A 19,287-nucleotide genomic window follows, 5' to 3' on the forward strand; every position below is an offset into this window, starting at 1 on the left:
TCTGCCCCTCCCCTGCTTGCTCTCTGTCTCTCTCAAAAATAAATAAGCATTAAAAAATTGTTTTTAATACAAAAATAAAAAAATATTTTAAAGAAAGAAATGAAAAGAATGTCTGGCAAAAAAAGATACTGAAACTCTGTGGTGAATCTTGGTAAGGGTCCCCTATAAAGTGCTGTGAGTGTTTGTGAAAACCAGGAGCGCCTTCAAGTTAAGGGTGAGGTACCCAAAGGACTTCTAGATGTAAGGATCCTTGTCCTTGAGAAGAAGGACTTCTGGGCTCACCTTGGGGAAGTCCCCGAAGGAAATTAGGATAATAGTCACAGGGGCCTGCGGCAGGCAATCAACAAACACTGGGGGAGGAAATGGCTGCACTGAGCATCTCTCTCAGTCATTTCTTAACGAATAACACTGATGCTCTCAGCACGTATTGGGACTGTAAAAATATTCCCGCATTTGTACAAGGCCTTTGCAAGCCATGACCCTTGATGACTTTAGAGGCCCCCAAGTCCTACAGAAAAGGAAAGAAGGAGGCCAATTTGGAAAGCATATCTGAAAAGGAGTCATCAAATACATCCCCTGAAAACATTCATAACCCTCCCATGACGGGCAGACGTAGGCTCCTCTCCCTTTGGGTGGGCACGTCCCTGAGTGCCCCCCTCTAAACGCCAGGCCCTGCTACTCCTATAGCTCTCCAGTGTGCATAATTCCTCACCTGTCTCCCGCACAGCCTGTGAGCTCCTTGGGGTCAGGGGCTGTGTGTGTCCTTATGCCCCCCCACCCAGTGCCTGCCACACCGGAGGGACTTAATCAATATTTAGTGAGTGAGCAAACAAATGACATGTATTTGTTCTAGAAATAATCTAGCATGGGAAAGATAGGGCAATCAATTTTAGTTTGGACAAAACCTCATTCTGCCGAAATCCTTGAAGGTGATGAAAAAGAAACAAAAAAGGCAGAAATTTATGTTAGTGGCAGCACCAAAACAAGACTAATTAGAGCTGTGGGAGAAAAAAAGAAAAAAAAAAAAAAAGATGTTCTCTGTGAATCTGGGTTCATTTTATTCTCAGCTCCTTTTCTGGAAATCAGGGCTTTCTGTATCTTTTTTGAAACAGTGGAGGACACCGAGTGCAGAGAACATAATGACTTTCTTTGTTTTACTGGAAGGCTACTTTCTCCCCCAGTTCTTAGAGTTTGTCTGATTCTTGCAAATAGGCACAACTTAGATTCCTAACGTCTTGTAGTCCCATCCGCAACAAGAATTCAAGAACATACGATTATCGAGTCAACTGATAGTTTTACAGTTAAATCTCAGATAAGCTCTCCTTTTATAGTTATTATATAAAGCATTCTAAGAGCAGCAACCTATACAGAGTCCATTTTCATGTTTCCAAACATCAAAAGGATTTTAATTTTTTGAAGGCCATTTTTGTATCTTTCCCATTTAATATAGTTCTCTTTCCTCCAAGTTTCCCCGTCCCCTTCCCCCCATCAGCAATGTTTTGTTTTGTCACATCTTCAATCTTTCATAGCAATCTACAACTCTACCCTCAAAATTTCTTTAAATGAAACCAGGTACTCCAAAGAACATTCGAGAAAGGTCTGAAAAATAAAATAATAGCAGTTCAGATTTACTGAGATGTACTGAGCGCAGGGACATTCCAAATGCCTTACTTACTTGGATCTTCACAGCAACTCATGAGGTAGGTGTTGCCAAACTCTGCCCCCCCTTACACGTGAGGGTCTTGCCCAGGGTCACAACGGTGTTAGGTGGTGGGGCCAGCCTGCAAACTCTGGTGTGTAACTTTCTGAGCCCGTGCCCTCAGCCAATGTAACGTCCTGCCCAGCAGATTCTCTGACTGAGATGAGAAAGAGGGAAAAATGGGGGGCTCTTTCTCAGGCCCCGTCAACGAGAACGGAGATATTATTACTGCGTAAGGTGCTCTCCTGTGGTCGGCTGAGCTCATCAGATCTGAGGCTGCTTGGCTGTCTCCAGCCTCAGGAGCACCAGTGTTCGATGCAGAAAAAAGGGATCTGGTTCTTTCTCTCTCTCTCTTTCACCTCCATTGTATTCTGTTGCTATCTATCTTAAGGCTTCTTGGTGGATTCTTACCAAAAGAGGATTTCTTCTACTTCCGCTTCATAGACAGTTGAACTTCCTTCTACCCCTTATCCTCCCCCACTGCTCCCAGAAGCGATTGAGAGGTCAGAGGTCAATGACAGGAGTCAAAGGTCATCAGACTGGCCCCTTAAATGGTTGAAGGTCAGACAATTGAAGACTTAAAGTATGATAAAAATGTGTGCATCTGTGAACCAATTAATTATCGGGCCTCTGTCCCTGTGGTGTGAGTGTAAGAGTGTGAGTGTAAGACACCCCAGATCTGGTGTTGGCAAAACTACCAAAACACCGGCTAAAGGTGAAACCATCAGGGAGAAACAGAGCTTTCCAGAAAAAAATTTGGCTTCTCAGAGACCTTCTGTCTTCTCCTTCTCCTTCTCCTTCTCCTTCTTCTCCTTCTCCTTCTTTTTTTTTTAGAGAGAAAGGAAGATAGAATCCCAAGCAGGCTATGCACCTCCAGCATGGAGCCCAACACAGGGCTTGAACCCATGAACCATGAGATCTTGACCTGGGCCGAAATCAAGAGTTGGGTGCTGAACCCACTGAGCCACCCTGGCACTCCCCTTGGTTCTATCTTCCATTCACCAATTATAACCAATATTTGTGTTGGACCTTTGATGAGCAAGGCACAAGGAGAAGGGCGTGAAGCACGTTCTATCCATGATAGCAGGACACTCGGGGTGTCTCTTTCCTCCTGGGGTGTAGCGGGGCATCGCCTCGGCAGGACCAAGCACCTCTGAGCTCTCAGATCAATTCTCCCCTCCTTCCGTTAGTCATTTCAGACCAGACTCCCTTAGCATGCAACCAGACGCTCTGTTTTCCTTTTCTGGATCAAAAGTAGTCTTTGTCCTGGAAAGAGAGGCTTTGGGGCCTGCCAACTGAGAGAAACTCACACCTCAAAAGCAGATCAGGTTTGGGCTCTGTGTTCTGACTCCGGTTGTCCACACTCCCTAAGTAACCTCCCCGCTGCAGGAACTTCCGTGTCCAGCATCTGCATAGCGGCAGGGTACTTCCCTCTTAGGATCCAAGAGGATTCGTGCGTGCGTGGTCCCAGAACGATTTTAGAGCCAATTCACAGGTCTTCATCCAAAAGTGTTTACTGAGATGGTTAATAATAATGATAATAATAAAAGAGTCATAAATGGATTTATGGAGAGAGTAATATATTCACAAAAAGAGGAAGATTACACAGCCAAAGGTGTGGCCTCTTTTTGCTTTTCCTGTGATATAAACAGATTCATTTTAAAATTAGACAATAGAGGGGTGCCTGGGTGGCTCAGTCGGTAAGCGTCCATCTTCAGTTCAGGTCAGGATCTCGCAGTTTGTGAGTTCGAGCCCTGCATCGGGCTCTGTGCTGACAGCTCAGAGCCTGGAGCCTGCTTCAGATTCTGTGTCTCGCTCTCTCTCTGTCCCTCCCCTGCTCATGCTCTGTCTCTCTCTGTCTCAAAAATAAATAAAGCATTTAAAAAATGTTAAATTAGAAAATAGAAATGCTATTTGATGAACATGAGCTTAGATGAACAAAGCACTCCTCATAGCATGATGTAGAAATAAACTTCTGCCTTGAGCTATAATGGAGCCACAGGGACTGGATTTACCCTCCCACCTAAAACAATTGACAAACCAGACAAGATGTATAAGAGAACAGTTTTCAGACTTTGTACAACAGGCAATGCAAAACAGTGATCACTGAAAGAATTGGAACCAATAAGGGGCACCATTAAATTCCCCCAGATTACTACCTGGAGAGAGTGTCTGCCTGCCGTGTAAGGAAGAGGATTCTGAACAGAGCCTAGTGGTGTCTTGAGTTGAGAGAGCCAGTGTTGGAGTTTGGAGAGGCCGTGATGGTTAATTTCATGTGTCCACTTGGATAAGCCACAGTACCTAGAGAGTTGGTGAAACACCATTCTAGATATTTCTGGGAAGGTATTTGGTATGGACTGAAAATTTGTGTTCTCCTAAAAATTCATAAGTTGAAGCCTTAATCCCAGTGTGGTGGTATTTGGAAGTAGGGCCTTCAGAAGAATGGAGCTCTCATGATAAGATTAGCACATGAGCATGCGAGACAATTTCTCTCTCTCTGCCGTGTGAGGACACAACAACAAGGCATCCATCTGCAAACCGGAGAGCAGGCCCTCACCAGGGACCGAATTGGCGGGACACTTGGTCTTGGACTTCCCAGCCTCCAGAACTGTGAGAAGCAAGTGTTTGTTGTTGAAGCCACCCAGGGATGGTGTTTGTCAGAGCAGCACAGGTTGACCAACCCAGCATTTTTTGGAATGGGATTAACATTTGAACCCGTGGACATCACCTCCATAACGTGGGTGGGCCCGGTCCAATCAGTTGAAGGCCTTGAGAGAAAAACTAACTGCTCCAGAGGAAGAGGGAATTCTGCAAACAGGCTGCCTTCGAACCTGAGTGGCAACATCAACTCTTCCCTGGGTCTCCAGCCTGCCAAGATTTTTTATTTGTCAGCCTCCGTAATCAACAACCAATCACACGAGCCAATTCCTTAGACTGGGAGCCTGCTGCAGTCTAACAGCAGGGCAGTGTGGATCAGCGAGGTGCTTTAGGAAGATGCCTCAAGCCGAACTGGAGGAAAGAGGGGCTAAAACTCAAGGCATCCAGGTGTGTGGTAAGAAGGAAGGAAAAGTGTGGGAGGGAGGCAGGGAAGAAAACAATTTTAATTTCTTTTTATTAATTTTTTTATTTTAGAGAGATTAATTAATTATTTTTATTTATTAGTTAATATTAATAGTATATTATTATAACATATTACAATATAATATGTATCGTTATTAATATCTTATTACTTATTAATTTTGTATGTTAGGGATGGGGGGGGCAGAGAGGGAGACACAGGATCCAAAGCAGGCTCCAGGCTCTGAGCTGTCAGCACACATACAACTCATAACCTGTAAGATCATGACCTGAGCTGAAGTCAGATGTTTAACCACCTGAGCCACCCAGGTGCCCTGAGAGAGAGACAGAGAGAGAGAGAGACAGAGAGAGAGAGACAGAGAGAGAGACAGAGAGAGAGAGAGAGAATCTTAAGCAGACCTCATGCTCAGTGCAGAGGCCACGTGGGACCAGCCCTGAGCTGATACCACAGCCCTGGGATCATACCTGAGCTGATATCAAGAGTCGGATGCTCAACCAACTGAGCCACCCAGGCTCCCTGAGAAAACAATTTTAAAGAAAGTTGGGGCTCCTGGATGGCTCAGTTGGTTAAGCATTCGACTTCGGCTCAGGTCATGATCTCGCAGTCTGTGAGTTCAAGCACAAGCCCGCGTCGGGCTCTGTGCTGACCGCTGGGAGCCTGGAGCCCGCTTCGGATTCTGTGTCTCCCTCTCTCTGCTCCTCCCCCACTCGTGCTCTGTCTCTGTCTCTGGCTCTCTCTCCCTCTCAAAAGTAAATAAACATTTAAAAAAATTAAAGAAAGAACTCGTAGGGCCTGGTAAAGACTATTTCTCATTCACGTGACTGGGATGAGGGCGTTAAAGGCGGGGTGGCAAAGCTCGATGGAAATCCAAGAAGATAAGGGTTCAAGGTGCACGACTGGAAGACGGGTGATGAGCAGGAATGAGGAAGAGAAGCGGCCGTGTCTGAACAGGGATGGAGACTGAGGTCGGCTCGAAGCCTCGGGAGGGGCGCTCTCTGAAGGGAGGGGAGGTCTGAGGTGTGCAGAGAGTGGAAAGCAAGAGGAGTCGGCAAAGACTGGGCCCCAGAGCAGGTGCCGTCGAGAGAGGGCCGTGCAGGCCGTGGTTGGTTGAATTACGAAGAGAGCAGGGGCTGCCGCAGCCCAGAGGATACTTCTTTTAGAGAGTGAGTCATCATCGCTGCCCGGTGTTGCAGAGACTGAGTGGAATGAGGACGGGCAGAGGGCCCTCGTTTGGCATCCTTGGGCCTTGGTGCCCTTCCTGGAGCCCTTTCAGTAATTTCCTAGTGGTGCCAAGCACAGCACCAGGGACCGGAGAGGAAACAGAGGCTCCGAAGTTCCTCGTGGGGGGAGGGCACTTGGGTCAGTTCCTTCAGGAGTGACAAGCCCAGAAGCAGCTTATTTAGGATTCCTTCTGTTGTCGTTGTCGTCGTCCCGTGTCGAACCTTTCTTGAGCAGTTACTGCCGTCAGACACTCCGCTAGGCGGTGACAGGGAAACTTGGGCTTTGCAGAAAGAGAGAGAGAAAAGGGCTAATGGTGAGCAGGGAGGGAAGGAGGCACATGGGGGGAAGGGGACGAAGGCACAGAACAGTTGGCCAGAAGAGGGAGAGCAAGGGGGGGTGAATCTCGGGTGGAGGGCACGGAGGGCCAGCCTGCTGCTGCTGAATGTAGAGACGCACAGGTGGTCTGGGAGGGGACGGGAATCCAGGGGGTGGGTGAAGTGTGGCCTCCATCTGCCCTGGGGGTCTCTGCGAAGCGGTTCCCACCTTTGTCCCAGGCGACTGTTGACCGAGTCCTAATCACTGCTCACTGAACGCGTGGCTGTCCTCTGCCTGTTCAACAGGTGCTGTTTGTTGATCTGGCAAAGGGGACTTCTGATTTCTGGCCTGAAGATATCCCAGGATGTGAGAAAAAGGTATGTTTGGGGCTGGAGAGAACTCCTCATTACAAAACTTCCCTTGGGACATGGAATTTCAATGTTTTCTCACTGAGGGGACTTTGCTCCTCGTTTTCCTGAATGACTCAAATGTTTGCTTCAGACAATGGCAGAGTATCTTGCTTGAATCATTGGATTTCTGTTATTTTTGTAAGATGTGGGTGGGCAATATGACTCAGTATTTTTCCAAGAGATGTGAAAATTATATTGCCTATTTTGGATCATTTCATGCTGAGATCTGGAACATTTTTCTTGACTTTCAAATCTTGAAGCTTGGGGAATTTTTGTTTTTATGTTGCCTTTCCATCATTTCAGATCTTTCCCAGACAGAAATTTAAGGGAGAACTACTTAGCAATAGCTCTCAGTGATGAAATAGACTTTGAATTATAATAGTCGGCATTTCTTAAATAAAAGATTAGCTAAATCCAGTGATGTGGTTGTCATGTTGATTGTGAAAAAAATTGGAGAATGTGGGGGTAGTGGAGTCTTGAAGGTTGTTTAATTTTTTTTTAATGTTTATTTCTTTTTGAAGGCGAGAGAGATAGAGCATGAGCCTGTAAGGGGCAGAGAGAGAGGGAGACACCGAATCGGAAGCAGGCTGACAGCTCAGAGCCTGACACAGGGCTTGAACCCACGGATTGCAATGTCATGACCTGAGTAGAGTCGGGCGCTTAGCTGACTGAGCCACCCGGGTGCCCCGAAGATTGTTTGACTTAAAACCTTGTCTAGTGCTTGAATAGCCTCAGACTAGTTTTCCAGCTTCTGCTTGGGCACCTGTCTCTGACAATTGCGTTCTGTGAAGGCTTCAAGTGACGCAGAACTCTTCGGGTACCAGGCAGTCCCACTTTTGCACGGCACTTTTCACACTGTCATCACCTGCCTCCTTGTAGCTCCCAGACGTGAAGTCCTCCTTATGATCCCATTCTCTGTGAATCTCCTGAATAATTCTGCAACAGAATGATAGTTTTTGAAATACTGCTATATTTTCCTTTTTGATAAATGAGGTCTTTTTTCCATCAGTCTTATTACTATCAGTGTTAGGACAAGAGGCTGAGCTTAGTGTCTCCCGAGAAGGTTAGCGTTAAGGGGTAAATTGTGTCCCCCCCCCCCCCCCCCCCCCCACCAAATTCACATGTTGAAATCCCAACCCTAGTACCTCAGAATGTGACTGTATTTGGAGATAAGGTCTTTAAAGATGATTAAGTTAAAACGAGGTCTTTAGAATGGGTCCTAATCCAATCTGACTGGTGTCCTTCTAAGAAGAGGATATTTGGACACAGAGAGACACTAGGGCATGACAACACAGAGGGACAACCATGGGAAGGTCCAGCAAGAGGACGGCCATCTTCAAGCCAACAAAGAGGCCTGAGAAGAAAACAAACCTACCAACATCTTGCTCTTAGACTTCTAGCCTCCATAAGTGTAAGAAAATTCATTTTTATAGTTTAAGGCTTCCAGTCTGTGGTATTTTGTTGTGGCAGCCCAGGCAAGCTAATGGCTTTTTGGCAATGAAGAATGAGAAAGACATGCCCCTAGGGCAGTCTCTTTCAGAGAGAAATATTAGACGGGGAGGGGCACAGTCCTTCCAGCATGTGTGTGTTGAGAGCCCTCCCCCCACCACTGAGTGAGCATTAGCACAGAGCGTGCAGAAACATGTCAGATGCTAGAGCTCTCAATGTCCCTCACCCCATGTTCCCAAGCCTCGAGTCAACTCTGGTGGGAGCCACTGAGGGGTGATGGAAGCATCCAGAAAGTTCTGGAACAGAGGTGGATTTACCCTGAGGTCCATGAAGCTTTAGCTTCAGGGGCCTCCTACTTGCTGGAGCTTCTCCCAATGTCTTAGGAGGGCTCTAGCAAGGTATTCACATATCGTGTTTTGGGTTTTTTTTGTTTATTTATTTTTGAGAGAGAGAGAAAGCTCATGCAAGCTGGGGAGGGGCAGAGAGAGAGAGAGAGAGAATCCCAAGCAGGCTCCGCACTGTCAGCTGGGAGCCCGAAGCGGGGCTCAAACCCATAAACCACGAGATCATGACCTGAGATGAAATCAAGAGTTGGACACTTAACCAACTGAGCCACCCAGGTGCCCCTTCACATTATCTTGTTTTTAACAAATTTGCAAAAAAAATTTTTTTTTTGGTATTTTAATTTATTTTTTTATTTTACATCCAAGTTAGTTAGCATATAGTGCAACAATAATTTCGGGAGTAGATTCCTTAGTGCCCCTGACCCATTTAGCCCATCCCCCCTCCCACAACCCCTCCAGTAACCCTCTGTTCTCTATATTTATGAGTCTCTTATGCTTTGTCCCCCTCCCTGTTTTTATATTATTTTTGCTTCCCTTCCCTTGTGTTCATCTGTTTTCTCTCTTAAAGTCCTCATATGAGTGAAGTCATATGATTTTTGTCTTTCTCTGACTAATTTCACTTAGCATAATGCCCTCCCGTTCCATCCATGTAGTTGCAAATGGCAAGATTTCATTCTTTTTGATTGCCGAATAATACCCCATTGTATATATACCACATCTTCTTTATCCATTCATCCGTCAATCGACATTTGGGCTCTTTCCATACTTTGGCTATTGTTGATAGTGCTGTTATAAACATGGGGGTGCATGTGTCCCTTTGAAACAGCACACCTGTATCCCGTGGATAAATGCCTAGTAGTGCAATTGCTGGGTCGTAGGGTAGTTCTATTTTTAGTTTTTTGAGGAAGCTCCATACTGTTTTCCAGAGTGGCTGCACCAGTTTGCATTCCCACCAGTGGTGCAAAAGAGATCCTTTCTCTCTGCATCCTCACCAACATCTGTCGTTGCCTGAGTTGTTAATGTTAGCCATTCTGACAGGTGTGAGTGGTAACTCATTGTGGTTTTGATTTGTATTTCCCTGATGATGAGTGATATTGAACATTTTTTTTTCATGTGTCAGTTGGCCATCTGGATGTCTTCTTTGGAGAAGTGTCTATTCACATCTTTTGTCCATTTCTTTGCTGGATTATTTGTTTTCTGGGTGTTGAGTTTGATAAGTTCTTTGTAGATTTTGTATACTAACCCTTTATCTGATATGTCATTTGCAAATATCTTCTCCCATTCTGTTGGTTGCCTTTTAGTTTTGCTGATTGTTTCCTTCGCTGTGCAGAAACTTTTTATTTTGATGAGGTCCCAATAGTTCATTTTTGCTTTTACTTCCCTTGCCTCCGGAGACGTGTTGAGTAAGAAGTTGCTGCAGCCAAGATCAAAGAGGTTTTTGCCTGCTTTCTCCTTTAGGATTTTGATGGTTTCCTGTCTTACATTGAGGTCTTTCATCCATTTTGAGTTTATTTTTGTGTGTGGTATAAGAAAGTGGTCCAGGTTCATTCTTCTGCATGTCGCTGTCCAGTTTCCCCAGCACCACTTGCTGAAGAGACTGTCTTTATTCCATTGGATATTCTTTCCTGCTTTGTCAAAGATTAGTTGACCATATGTTTGTGGGTCCATTTCTGGGTTCTCTATTCTGTTCCATTGATCTGAGTATCTGTTCTTGTGCCAGTACCATACTGTCTTGATGATTACGGTTTTGTGATACAGCTTGAAGTCTGGGATTGTGATGCCTCCTGCTTTGGTTTTCTTTTTCAAGATTGCTTTGGCTATTTGTGGTCTTTCCTGGTTCCATACAAATTTTAGGATGATTTGTTCTAGCTCTGTGAAGAATGCTGGTGTTATTTTTATAGATGTGGCATTGAATATGTAGATTGCTTTGGGTAGTATCGACATTTTAACAATATTTGTTCTTCCTATCCAGGAGCATGGAACATTTTTCCATTTTTTTGTGTCTTCTTCAATTTCTTTCATGAGCTTTCTATAGTTTTCAGTGTATAAAATTTTCACCTCTTTGGTTAGATTTATTCCTAGGTATTTTCTGGGTTTTGGTGCAATTGTAAATGGGATTGACTCCCTGATTTCTGTTTCTGTTGCTTCATTATCGGTGTATAGAAATGCAACTGATTTCTGTGCATTGATTTTATGTCCTGCAACTTTGCTGAATTCATGGATCAGTTCTAGCGGTTTTTTGGTGGAATCTTTTGGGTTTTCCATATAGAGTATCATGTCATCTGCAAAGAGTGACAATTTGACCTTCTCCTGGCCGATTTGGATGCCTTTTAGCAAAAAGATATTTTGACGGCAGTTGGTTAAAACTGACGTCTCTTTCCACTCCAGTTTCCTCTCCGTCACATGTACCCTCCTGGTGGGTTGTGGAGGAGTGGTGCCCCGATAAGGAAATTTGAATTGGGGTTTCCTTTTGTTTGGGTTTGTGGGACAGATTTCGATAGGTCGCAGTCAGTTCTGTGCGTGGTTATGCGACGGCAGAGCGAACCTGGAGAAGGAGCGGCTACCAGGCAGTGCTAGGAAATGCTTAGAACCAGGTTGGTACCGAACGCTGATTTCTGTGGTATAAATGCTCCCACCTACTCCAAGCTTTTGGTGTCATCACTGTATGCGGGGCGGGAAGAGTATATACCATCGTCTAGTATAGGCACCGCATGAATACAGTAGATGTAAATAACTCCAAGAGCATAGTGATAGTAAAATGTCATGAAATAATTAGGAAAGGATGTGTTTTGAGTATTTGTTATCTTTGTTTTTAGCATTATTTCATTATACGTTTATGTTACTTAATTTTTAAGAATGGCTATGATCAACAACGACCTCCCAAAATTCCTGAAAAGCTAAGAGTCGGCGCTGGTGAGCCAGAATGAGCCAGCCCCATCACAGCGCTGAATACCAGGAGCACTCCTACCGCCACTATGTTGATTCACCCCGTTTTATGACACGAAGGTTCAGGGCAAGAGCTGGTAATTTGATACGAAATATGTGAATAAGGGAGAAGAAACCGGTTTTTTTAAATGTATGGAGCCAGAGGCCAGTCAGTGGAAAATTCTTTCAGTCATCGGGTATGTAACCTTTACACAAATGATTTGGTTTTCATCAACGCCTAGTTAAAAGTTCCTGCCTAGGAACTTGCCTATCAAGAATGTTCTTTTTTTTTTTTTTTTTTTTTTAAATTTTTTTTCAACGTTTTTTATTTATTTTTGGGACAGAGAGAGACAGAGCATGAACGGGGGAGGGGCAGAGAGAGAGGGAGACACAGAATCGGAAACAGGCTCCAGGCTCCGAGCCATCGGCCCAGAGCCCGACGCGGGGCTCGAACTCACGGACCGCGAGATCGTGACCTGGCTGAAGTCGGACGCTTAACCGACTGCGCCACCCAGGCGCCCCAAGAATGTTCTTGATAATGCGGGCTATAGCATCATAAATGCCCCATAGATTTTTTTTTTAATTTTCTTTTAACGTTTATTTTTGAGACAGAGAGAGACAGAGCATGAACGGGGGAGGGTCAGAGAGAGAGGGAGACACAGAATCCGAAGCAGCTCCAGGCTCTGAGCCGTCAGCCCAGAGCCCGACTCGGGGCTCGAACTCAAGGACCGCGAGATCGTGACCTGAGTTGAAGTCGGACGCTTAACTGACTGAGCCACCCAGGCGCCCCAATGCCCCATAGATTTAAAGGAGAATTTTGATGGTGTATGAGTTATCTATTGCTGTGTAACAAATTACTCTGAAATTTAGTGGTTCAAAACACAAACATCTATTATTTCACAGTGTCTGTGGGTCCAGAATCTGGGGGTGGCTTAGCTGTATCTTCTGGCTCAGGGTCTGTCACAGACTGCAGTCGAGGTATTTGATAGGGCTGTAGTTGGTTTGATAGGGGGGTTGGTTCTGTGTCTTTTCTTTTTCTTTTTAATTTTTTAAAGTTTATTTATTTATTTTGAGAGAGACAGAGACAGCGTGAGTGGGGGAGGGTCAGAGAGAGAGAGAGGGAGAGAGAGAATTCCAAGCAGGCTTTGCACTGTCAGCACAGAGCCTGATGCAGGGCTCGAACCCATGAAATCATGACCTGAGCGGAAACCGAGTCAGACGACTGACCGACTGAGCCACCCCCGTGCCCCTGATTCTGTTTCAAGCTCACTTAAGTGGTAGTTGGCAGGATGTAGTTCAACATAGTTTGTTGGACTGAGGACCTCAGGTCCTCACTGGCTTTTGATCGGAGTCCTCCGAATGAAAGAGCCTGCTCATTCTTTAGGTACTATTTACCTGAAGCAAATAACTCCATCCAGCCATGTGAATAAAGTCTGTAGTGCTCAGAGATTTTATTTTGCTTTATTTTATTTTTAAGTTTATTTATTTATTTTTAGAGAGAGAGAGAGAGAGACAGCACAAGTGAGGAAGGGGCAGAGAGAGAGGGAGGGAGACAGAATCCCAGGCAGGCTCCATGCTGTCAGCATAGAGCTTGATGTGGGGCTGGAACCTAAGAACCATGAGATCATGACATGAGCCGAAGTCAGCCACTTAACCAACTGAGCCACCCAGGCGCCCCCAGAGATTTTTAAAGTAGCATGTCCCCCTCTGTTGAAAGCTGTCTAATGAGGCTAACTTCTGCTTGGGTCAGCTACTCTTACTACTCACAGTGTGGTTCTCAGACCAGCAGCGTCGTATAACCAGGGAACTTGTAAGAACTGGAGAACCTCAATGCCTACCTCAAGCCTGCTGACTCAGAATCTGTGTTCTCACGTGGCCCTCAGGTCATGTGAGTGTTTGCTAAAGTTTGAGAAGTTCCGTGCTCCACCATATCACAGGGCTCTTTCTTGCCATTTTGTTCACTAGAAAAACTGAAGTCTTTCAAAGAGCAGATAAGGCCTGTGTCATCTGCCCCTACTCTCTTACCTCTCTTATATCCTCTCTTACAAGACTCCCTTTTGCTCTCTCCACTCCAGCCACTGGGTACCTGGAGCTTACTCAGTGTATTCCTGCCCCAGGGCCTTTGCACTGGCTATTCTACCTGGAATACTTTCCCTCAGGTATCCCCATGAGCACTCCCTTATCACTTTCATGTCTTTGGTTATTTAGTCACTTTCTCAGCGAGGCCTTCCCTGGTGACCCAATCCAAAACTGCCATACGCCCAGGCATCCCTTGACCTTTCCCTAATTGAAGTTGCTTTAGACCTTACCACCTAGGATGTGAATTTCCTGTACTTGCATGTAAGTTCAGTTTTTTGTTTCTTTTTCTTTTTAAGGTTCACTACTGCATCCCCGGCTCCTAGAAGAGGGTCTGGGACATGGTTGTAATGAGTTATCTTGATCTACCAGGCTAGTAACCAGGAAGAAAATCAAGTTCATCGAGCCATACTGGCTCCTGCTGATCCCTATCACTCTCATTCCCTTTTGTGATGAACTGATTTTTAATTATAGAAATAATGCACACACATAGCAAAATTAGAATGATACAGAAAAGTAGAAAATGAAAATATAAAACGAAAAATAGACATTATATTTCCTTGCCAAACTACTCCCTCAGTCTCACTCTTCAGAATTGTCAAGAATTCCTGTTTAAAAATGTTATGGTGGTTATCACAGAACCTGAAATAATTTGCTTATACCTTTGTTTTTTGGTTAATCAGAAAGCATCTACTAATGCCTTGCTATGAAAATGAAGAATCTAATACATCTTACAATGCCACCTACTTTCCCTACCAGTTTTTATTTGATATATTATTTTAGTTCTTTAGTTTTCCTACGGGGTATTTTACAATTTCAGATAAAATACTAAAACCTTTATTTCTGGATTTATCAAATTCTGGCAGATCCAATGGGTTCTCTGCTTTTCTTATCTGTCTCTTATTTCCTTATGTGACTTTCTTTTTTTCTTACATTACCAAGGTTTACATTCTGTTCTGTAATCATAATGATGGTGTGTGTGTGTGCGTGTGTGTGTGTGTGTGTGTGTTTTGACTATAGATTGATTCTACAAATAAAAATCATTAAAAAAACCATTATAATATTATAATTATTTAAATATTATTTACCACTGAACCACCAATGATTGGCTCTATAGAAAAGGAATGGAATCCAATGTCACTAAATCTTAGAAGTTTCAAGAAAAATTGCTTAAGCATCAATACCTAATGTGTCCCATTTTCTTTTCATCTTCCTTTACTTCTAGGTCATTCCCAGCTACCACTGTGTCTGGTATTTCAAGCCACTTTATTTCTTGGAGTCCTGATTTATTTTTCTGGAAGCTCTAAGTTGTTTTGAAAGCTACTCAAATACCATTTTCATGTAGGATAGGTGTCAAATAAATTTTCTAAATTCTTACAAGTCTCAAAACATCTCTATTTGCCCTTCTACTTAGTCAACAGTTTGGCTGAGTATAGAATGTTAGGTTCAAAATCTTTGCTTCTCAGAACTTGGAAACAGGACTGCCTTTATTGGCATGAGACCTGTGCTCTCCAAGAAAGAAAATAGCATGAAGTATTATAAGCCTTGGTAGCTGGGAAGGACCAGGAAATAAGGGAAGCACAAAATAAGAGGCCCCCGTACTTAGAAGGACCCTGTGCTTGGAAGTGCCCACCCTCCCCTGTTTGGTATAAGACTCTCCTGTCACCATCTTGAAATTCTTAATACTTTTTTTATCATGGAGTCCCACATTTTCATTGCCACTGAACCCTTAAGTTATGAAGTTGACCTTGCTTAGAAGACATTCAAGCATCTAGCAATCTTGGTAAGTCTGAAGTCAGACTGATTCTTATTCCTTGGTAAGTAACATGCTTCTCTTTCTGGAAACTTTCCATGTACATACACATAGATATTTTAATCTGAATTTTATTAGGGATTTTCACCAAGATGCACCTAGTTCTGGGTCTTGTTACACCGCGCTGGCCTGGCATTCTGTGGGCCCCTTCATTCTGAAATCATTCATTCTTAAGCTTAGGGATATACATATATACGTATATATATACATATATATATGTATATATATATATATATATACGTATATATATACATATATATGAGTATATATGTATATACATATATATTATATATATGTATATATATACGTATATATATACATATATATGTGTATATATGTATATACATATATATTACATATATGTAATATATATGTATATACATATATATATTACATATATGTATATATGTAATATATATATATGTATATATATATATATATATATACAAATATATATATATTGCCTTGTTTCTGATTTTTCTCCCCTTCTCCATTTGCCTTCCTTGAAGAACTTCCATTTGATGAACATAGGACTTCCTTTCTCTTGTGTTCATTTTCCTTCACATATCATGTATTTTCTTGTCTTTTGTATCATGTCCTGGGACATATCCTTGGGTTTATCGTCCAGATCACGAATTTGGCCATTAATTTGTTCATTCATTATTCTGCTCATTCACTTTTTTTTTCTTTTTTTTTAGTTTTGATAGTCATGTATTTTACGTTCCTCAAACTCTGTGAGAAGCTGGACTCCTTTTTCATAGCAGTTTGCTCTCATTGCTTGACATTTTCTCTCAAGTTTCTCTGAGGCTACTCACCAGAATTAGGACAAAAATACATTTCTCTTCCTGAATTATACTTCTTTTAGGGAGAGCTGTTTTTGTGTGTGTGTGTTTCACGTTAGTCCTCCTCTTTTATACCGTGGATTTTCTTCACATGCCTTTTCATCCCTTCACGTTTATAATACACGTTCCTGTGGGGCGCCTGGGTGGCTCAGTTGGTTGAGCATCCGACTTGCGCTCAGGTCATGATCTCGCGGTGGGAGAGTCTCCCGTTTTGTGAGTTCAAGCCCGGCATTGGGGCTCACGGCTGTCAGTGCCCAAGCTGTCAAGGCAGAGCCAGATTTGGATCCTCTGCACCCCCCTCCCTTCAAAAATAAATAAACATTAAAAAATATACAATACACGTTTATATATATAAAAATAGAGACGTTAGTGTGAGGCTGCTTTGGGGTTTTCCTGCAGTTGATTGACGTGGTTCTTCCCTGTATGGGAGCCCTGAGTGTGGGTTTTAGGTCAGTGGGTGAGGAATATTTGCAGGCATTCTGCTGGTCAGGATGTGGGCAGCGGGCAAGCAGGTTGGGGACCTCCTCAATTGTCAAAGTAAGAAGAGCTTTATTCTGGGAAAATAGCAAGTTAGCGTGTTTCTATCCTTGGCTTTTACTCCTGCTTCTTCTCTTCCTTCTTTTTCCTGGCATCTGTTGTGGAGGCCTGGAGTTAGTTTTAGCTGTGCTGCGTGTCTCCCGGCCCTCAGTCCCCTTATTAAGAGCCCTCCCGAGGCACGTTCCCTGCCGGTTTTCGTGTACTTTTTTTTTCTTTTCTTTTCAAGTTTGTATTTAAATTCTAGTTAATTACTTTACAGTGCAATATCGGTTTCAGCAGTAGAATTGAGTGACTCATCACTTCCATATAACACCCTGTGCTCATCATGACAAGTGCCCTCCTTAGTCCCCATCCCCCCACCTAGCCCACCTCCCTCCAGCAACTTTCGGTTTGTTCTCTGTCGTTAAGTGTTATGGTTTTGCCTGTTTAGAGAGCAGTTCTAGCTTCATCTCGGATTCGAGGTTCTCACTGTGGTCCCAGATTCCCTGTAGCCGCAGCAGCAGCTTTATCAGGAAACTGCTAGAAATGCAAATTCTTTGCCCCACCCTAGCCCTACTGAAACTTTGGGGGTGGGGCTCAGCGATCTAGGTTTTAACAAGCCCCAAAACAAGCCCAGTAGTGTGACACCTATTGGCCTAGGGCGAAGCCACCGCTGCCAGCAACTCTGTTTCTGAGAAGGAGAGGGGAGGGTACACCTGCTCCAGCTGGTTCTCACGTTCTTTAGTGAGTTGCTTTGCTGACTGTCCCATGGCTCACTCCTCTTTAAATGTATTGACTGGTGACCCATTATTACTTTTTGTGGTGTGGTTTCTTGTTTCTTTTTCAATCAAACCCCATCTGCTTTTAAAAAATTAGCAATTTAGGGGCGCCTGGGTGGCTCAGCCGGTTAAGCGTCAGACTCTTGGTTTCTGCTCAGGTCACGATCTCAGGCTTCGTGGGTTCAAGGCTCACATCCGGCTCTGCGCTGGCAGCGCGGAGCCTGCTTGGGATTCGCTATGTGTCTCTGTCTCTCTCTCTCTCTCTTTCTCCCCCTCTCTCTGCCCCTCCCCGACTCGTGCTGTCTCTCTCAAAATAAATAAATAAGCTTAAAAAAATTAGCCATTTAGGGGCACGTGGCTGGCTCAGTCGGTTAAGTGTCCCACTGCGACTCAGGTAATGATCTTACCATTTGTGAGTTCGAGCCCCATATCGGGCTCTGTGCTGACGAACCCAGCACTGGACACTGACAGCGCAGAACCCTGCGGGTGCCCGCTCTCTCTCAAAAATAAACATTTAAAATAAATAAAAAATGAGGAATTTTGTCATAATGATATAAGTAACAGATCAAATAGTACAAAAGTGACTTGCAATGAAAAAAGCAGTCTTCTGCTAACATCACTACACCTTGCTGCCCTCACCCATGCCACCCAGACTCATTCTCTACTGGCAACTGTTTTGAACTCTTTCAGCCTCTTTTTCTGTTATTTAACTCTGTATTTCTAAAATTTTTAAAAATGTTTCTTTATTTTTGAGAGAGCGAGAGCATGTGCGAGGCGGAGGAGGGGCAGAGAGAGGGAGATGGAAGATCCAAAGCGGGCTGTGCACTGACAACAGAGAGCCTGATGTGGGGCTCGAACTCACAAACCACAAGATCATGACCTGAGCTGAAGTCAGACGTTTAACCGACTGAGCCACTCTATAACTCTATATTTCTAAATAACATACTTATAGGGCTATTTCTCAATTTATCAACTTTAAATATTACCATTATCATGACCTGAGCTTAGATCAATAGTCTGATGCTTAACTGACTGAGCCACCCAGGTGCCCCTATATGTATTAGGTTTTTTTTCTTTTTAAATCAATAACCAGACTTTAAATAGGATTCACTACAGAACCTTATAGTGTACTGTTTTTCGTTTACAATTTGAGTTTGTCCTAATGTTAAAATCAACCAATTTTTGAATTTGCTTCTTTTTCTTTTTTTTCCTTTCTAAAAGTTTATTTATTTTGAGAGAGAGAGAGAGAGGAGAGAGGGAGAGTGAGAGGTAGAGAGAGAGAATCCCAAGCAGACTTCCCACCATCAGCACGGAGCGCAATGTAGGACTTGAACCCATGAATCGTGAGATCATGACCTGAGCCAAAACCAAGAGTTGGATACTTAACTGGCTGAGCCACCCAGGAGCCCCTGAATTTGCTTATTTTTTTTAGTGTTTATTTATTAATTTTTTCCCCCAAATGCTCCAATATACTTGTCACACTCATCAGTTGTATTTTGTTTGTTTAAAATACCATTTCAAGCCATTTGTCAGTTTCATTGTTTTTGTTTTTGTTTTAATCCCTGGAGACCTTCCTCTCCTAGCTGGCTGCCTTTCCCATCTGACAGGTTGCTTTGCAGGCTTCTGCTCAGCTACACTCCTGGGGTTTCCCTTAACCATTTTCCCATGTTGCGTGAATCTTAGCAGGAAGTATTTAAGCAGGTCAGCGCCAAGTCATTCTTCCTTGAATTGTATGTCAAATTCCTGGCCTTCTGGCCTAGTCCCTGTGATTAGGTCATTCTTTTGATGTGTTTCAGACAACATAGGCCTAGTACCTAAC

The 19,287-nt window shown here is 43.7% G+C and overlaps 1 protein-coding gene across 1 annotated transcript in view; it reads left to right on the top strand.

Annotated features, from left to right (window-relative positions):
* Positions 1-14,470, top strand: part of SLC37A3 (solute carrier family 37 member 3) — a 152,555-nt gene extending 138,085 nt beyond the window's left edge. Inside the window, exon 15 of the transcript XR_009260203.1 lies at positions 13,818-14,470. The gene's annotated coding sequence lies outside the window, so the exon portion shown is untranslated. The remainder of the gene's footprint in view (positions 1-13,817) is intronic.
* The last annotated feature ends 4,817 nt before the right edge of the window (positions 14,471-19,287 follow it).

The sequence above is a fragment of the Neofelis nebulosa genome, chromosome 4, assembly GCF_028018385.1.
Source record: "Neofelis nebulosa isolate mNeoNeb1 chromosome 4, mNeoNeb1.pri, whole genome shotgun sequence".
Lineage (NCBI taxonomy): Eukaryota > Metazoa > Chordata > Mammalia > Carnivora > Felidae > Neofelis > Neofelis nebulosa.